The 5903-nt window shown below is 41.0% G+C and overlaps 1 pseudogene; it reads right to left on the reverse strand.

Annotated features, from left to right (window-relative positions):
* Window positions 1–4561: 4561 nt before the first annotated feature.
* LOC106984266 (small ubiquitin-related modifier 2-like) lies at window positions 4562–5502 on the reverse strand (annotated as a pseudogene).
* Window positions 5503–5903: the final 401 nt, after the last annotated feature.

Raw genomic sequence — 5903 nt, forward strand, 5'->3', positions numbered from 1 at the left:
GGAGACTGCTTTGGATTCTGTGTCTCTCTCTCTGCCCCTCCCCAATTCATGTTCCGTCCTCTCTCTCAAAAATAAATAAACATTACCAAAAAAATTAAAAAAAATATATATATATATATATATGCATAAAAGGACACCTGGTTGCCTCAGTTGGTTATACATGAGACTCTTAATCTTGGGGTCATGAGTTCAAGTCCCACATTAAGCATAGAGCTAACTTAAAAAAATTAGCATATGTGCTTGTAAAAAGCATAGACTATCTCTAGAAGGCTACACATGAAAGTGACAGTGTTTGCCCCTGGGGAGGTGAACTGAGGGACTTGAAGGAGACAGATGGGGATGGAAGAGAGACTTTCTCCTCATTATATATATTCTTTAATGCATTTGATTTTTTAAAAAATTTTATATTGCTCAAATATTATCTAATTTTAAAAATAGATTACAATCAAAAGTATGGGGTAAAATGTTTATATATGTGTCTGTACTAGTATAGAAAATGGCATCCTCACCATCCTGTAACAGTCCTTATCAATGGTAGGAAGGTGGGAGATTCCAGGTGAAGTTTAGCTTTTTACTTTTATACTCTGCCATATTGTTTCAATGTGTTACATTAAGCATACATTACTTTTCTATTTAAAAACAGGGCACCTGGGTGGCTCAGGCGGGTTAAGCATCCTCTGACTTTGATTTCATGGGTTCAAGTCCCGAGTCAGGCTCCACATTGACAGCCCGGAGCCTGCTTGGGATTCTCCCTCTCTCTGTGTCCATCCTCTGATCACACATGCAAAATAAGCTCTCTCTCACTCTCTCTCAAAATAAATAAACTTAAAAAAATTTTAATGAAAAAAACAAAAACACATAGTAGGTTCTTCACCAGAAAAGTGTTGGTACAAAGCCAAAAAGGCTGGCACCTGAGTGGCTCAGTCAGTTAAGCATCCGACTTCAACTCAGGTTATGATCTCATGGTTCATGGGTTCGAGCCCCACATCTCCCATCGGGCTCTATGCTGACAGCTCCAAGCCTAGAGACTGCTTTGGATTCTGTGTCTTCCTCTCTCTGTACCTCCCCCACTCCTGCTCTCTCTCTCTCTCTCTGTCTCTCAAATAAATATTAAAAAAAATTTTTTTAATAAAAAAAAAAAACAAAGCTGAAAAGACTACTTACAACGTACTTTGAAGGAAGAGTTCCATATTGGTAGGGAATTTCAGACCAGATGGCAGCCTTCAGTAAAAAGAAAACACTCTTTAGTTCTATACTCTGTAATCCTGGGTGGACTGGCCTTATTACTCCAACTGGATTATAAACTCCTAAGGACAGGGAGTCTGAATTTTGCTTTTAAAAAAAATGCCCCTCACAGTGCCTGGGTAGCTCAGTCACTTAAGTATCCAACTCTTGGTTTCGGCTCAGGTCATGATCTCAGTTCACGAATTCGAGCCCTGCATCGGGCTCCTTGATGTCAGTGCAGAACCTGCTTGGGATTCACCCTCTCCCTCCCTGTCTTCCCCTCCCCTGCTCATGCTCTCTTTCTCTCAAAATAAGTAAATAAACTTTTAAAAATAAATGAGTAAATAAATAAAAATTCTTAAAAATAGCCCTCAGCTTTCAAAAAGAAAGCATAAAGATACATCCACTTGCCAAATAAAGGGTGTCACTTGAATGCGGGGACGTGTTTTTTCACAGCTGACATAGTGCAGAATCAGTGCCCAGAGCTGTAAGGTCACATACTGTTGTTCTAACCTTTCCTATCACAAAGAGAAATGTAATACCATTTTCCTGGTAAAGAAAGCTCAGTCAGCACATTTTGGCTTTGGTGTGGTAAAACACGAGTTTATTTGTTCACAGTTAATGGACCAAGAAGGGTTGATCAGTACATTGCCAGGATCTCAGTCTACAGGACACCAACTACTATAGGTCTGGAAGCTACGACCTTTTCCTGGGTGCCCACTTAGTTATCTAATTCATTATCTAATTAGTTATCATTGATCCCTGTGGCATAAACCTTGACCTTAATAAATGTGTACTGACTGAATGAATGCAATCATGTATAAATACATGCCCAAATGAATAGACAAATTATGGGATAAACAGATGCATAAATGCATGCATTAATTAATGAATGAAACATTTTCTCATGGGGCAGACAGACATACATAGGCCAGGGATACTGATCCTGCCCTTACTGACTGACTTAGAAAGTAGAAATAGATACAAATTGCCTGAGACTGGGGACCAAAAGCAGCCCCGCCTCCTGGTCAGTGCCCAAGAGTGTGCCTAGCCAAGCAGAACACGTAGCACAGGGTCAGAACCGCACAGACTCAGATGGGCTCCTGCCAAGGAACATTTTATCCCTCTTAAGGGTCAAAATACAACCACTCTTCAAAGAAATACCTACCTAAGTCCCCTGATTAAAAATATTTGGTTTCCTCTGTATTTGGCCCTTTATGATTCCAGATATTTTATCCCCATTTTTTATTCACACCAGGAAACGTGAATATGTCCGAATGTGATCATGCCCACGTTTTTGCATGTGTGTGCACATGTGGGTGTGCCTCTTAGTCTCCTCGACCTCCCCACCCCAGCCAAACCCACCACAGAGCAACAGAAAATAGCAATTATAGCTCAAAAACTAAAAAGTGCAAAAGTCTAAAGTGGTCAAGGGGCATCCGGGTGGCTCAGTCAGTTAAGCCTCTGACCCGATTTTGGCTCAGGTTATGATCTCATGGTTCTGAGATGGAGTCCTGAGTCCTGTTCAGAGCAGACCCAGGAGCCTGCTTGAGATTCTTTCTCTTCCTGCCCCCCTCTCTACCCCTCCCCCTCTTATTCTCTCTCTCCCTGTCTCAAAGTAAATAAATAAGCTTAAAAAAAAAAAAAAAAGACTGAAGTGGTCAAGATAAAAGACTATTGGGATAGTCAGCAGAGCATGTGACTCTTGATCTCAGGTTGTGAGTTCAATCCCTGCGTTGGCTCTAGAGATAACTACAAAAAAGAAAAGGTAAAAGACTACATAAAATACTGTCTTAAAAGAAGGAAATCCAGGCTTACCTATTAAACTAACAAAGTTTTCTTTTTTAATTAGAATGTTCCATGTTAACTGTGGTCAAAGCAGGGAAACTGGCAAATTCCTGTTGGTGGTGGTATAAATTGGTAAAGCCCTTGGGAGAGCAATTGAGCAATGCATTGTGAAAGTTTTAATATTCCTACCCTATGTCCCACTGATTTCACTTCTTCTTACAAGGATATGATGCAAGAGAAATAATTTCTTATTCTTAGAACATAATTCAAAAACATTTTTAAAAGTTATTTATTCTGAGAGAAAGGGAGAGCCCATGTGTGCATGGGTGGCGGGGGGGGAGGGGGGGGAGGTGGTGAGGAGGGGCAGAAAGAAAGAGAATCCCAAATCCCAAGCAGGTTCCTCACTTCTCCATGAGCTGGACTCAGGGCTTGATCCCACAACTGTGACATCATGACCTGAGCCGAAATCAAGAGTTGGCACTCAACCAACTGAGCCACTCAAGTGCCCCTCAAAAAATGTTTTTAAGGGTGGGAGTTACACAGGTATCTTATTTATTTAGTTGTTTGTGGGTTTATTTTATGTATGTATGTATGTATGTGTGTATGTATTTAAATTTTAAGTAGGTTCCAGACCCAGTGTGGGGCTTGAACTCACAACCCTAAAATCAAGTTACAAGCTCTACTGACTAAGCCAGATAGGCACCCCTATTTATTTTTTAAGGCTCCATTTATTGTTTAAGCCATTTTTTAAAAGTTTACTTATTTTCAGAGAGAGAGAGCATAGGAGAGCAGGGAAGGGGCAGAGAGAGAGAGAGAGAGAGAGAGAGAGAGAGAGGAAGAGAGAGAATCCCAAGCAGGCTCCAAGCTATCAACTTGGAGCTGGATACAGGGCTTGATTTCTCACAAACTGTGAGATCATGACCCAAGCCAAAACCAAGAATCAAACATTCAACCCACTGAGCCACCCACGTGCCCAGTTTAAGCCATTTTTTAAAAGCAATCTCTATCCCTTCATGGGGCTCAAACTCATGACCCTGAGATCAAGAGTTAGATGTTCCCCTGACTGAACCAGCCAGGTGCCCCCAAAAGCATTTTTTTAAGGTTCATTTATTTTTGAGAGAGAGAGAAAGAGAGAGTGTGAGCAGGAGAGGGGGAGAGAGAGAGGGAGACACAGAATCCTAAGCAGGCACCAGGCTCTGAGCTGTCAGCACAGAGCCCAACACAGGGTTGAACTCATGAACTGTGAGAACATGACCTGAGCTAAAGTCAGACCCTTAACCGACTGAGCCACCCAGGTTCCCCTAAATAAACTTTAAATAGCAAGCCCTACCCACCCCAACTTCTCTCCAGGATGTAATCTGCCTTCTCCGTTTTTTCTCCACAGTGCTTTTTATATATTCATGTTTGTCTGAATTTCCCCTAAAAAAATTTAAGAAAATAGGTATCCTTAGTGTTCTTGAATAAGTCCTTACACATAGTAGACATTCAACAAATATCTATTTACTTTTTTTAAAACAAGAAATTTGTTTCAACAATACGATGCTGACTTGAAGGGAAAAGTATCTAGGATTCATTTCTCTTAGAGTAATTTATCCCTACTTAAAGACAGAGTGCCCTATACCTAACAGCTATGTACAAAAATGTTATAAAATTGCCCTTGGTTTTACAATGATAAATGAAAAACATTAAAATTCTCCAATCACACAAGGTATGCAAGGATTTTTATGTTGTTCATTTTTTGTTAAACAGTGAGAGCAAAATAACTTACTGGAATGTAAAAATAAGAGCTGAATGAGCATGCCACTAATGGAGAAAGGGGCAATTATCACAGAACCAGTATTTTTCCCCATCCCATCTCCATGTGACATGCACCAAACATAATATTGGCCATTTAATTAAAAAAAAAAAAAACCTGCAATATGCTTGTGCACATTCACAGTACCTTAATGTACAATAAAGGAATGGGGAAGGGGAAAATGAAAGTATAGAGAAAACTATAGTACGCAGGATGTGGTGGAACCAAATTGTGGCTTTCTAATCGAGAATGCCTTCTTGGTCTGGAGGAACAGAGTTCTGGAGTGAAGTGGCAGGTTCCCTTTTCAGGATATGCCTCCCGTCAGCTGCTGGAACACATCAACTGTATCTTCAGCCTCCGTTTCCAACTGTGCAGGCGTGTCTGTTTCATTAATTGGCTGCCCATCAAATCAGAATCTGATGTGCTTCATGGACAAATCCTGCCATTCACAAAAGGCTTTCCTTAGTTTACTAAGCAGTGTGTGCCTTTTAATCTTACGCTGCACCACAGAATCACCCTGCCCTGTCACCGTCAAATTCATATGATCATTGTTCTCAGTCTTGACTCCTTCCTTGGGCTTTTTGCGGGCCTCGCTGAGTGCTGGGGTCTCTTCAGCTGCTGCTTCACAAGAGGTACCAGATCCGCACTTAACTAGCATACTAGCAGCACCAGGAGCGGCAGAAGGAGGTGGCAACAGTGGAGGAGGGAGACCTTAATGACTTCTTTATAACAGTGAAAATGAAAACAAACCACAAAAGAAAAAAAAAAAAAGCAATAATGATTAGGTACATTTTGGCATAGTCCTTTGATTAACTCTTTTGTCGTCATTACAAATGTAATTATGATAGGGGCACCTGAGTGGCCCTGTCAGTGAAACCTCCAACTTTGGCTCAGGTAATGATTTCATGGTTCTTGGGTTCAAACCCCGCATCAGGCTCTGTGCTGACAGCTCAGAGCCTGGAGCCTGCTTTGGATTCTGTGTCTCCCTTTCTCTCTGCTCCTCCCCCACTGGCGCTCTGTCTCTCTCTCTCAAATATAAATAAACATTTTTAAAAATGTAATTATTATAATTATATCGACTTGGAAAACAGACACC

The sequence above is a fragment of the Acinonyx jubatus genome, chromosome C2, assembly GCF_027475565.1.
Source record: "Acinonyx jubatus isolate Ajub_Pintada_27869175 chromosome C2, VMU_Ajub_asm_v1.0, whole genome shotgun sequence".
Classification (NCBI taxonomy): Eukaryota; Metazoa; Chordata; class Mammalia; order Carnivora; family Felidae; genus Acinonyx; species Acinonyx jubatus.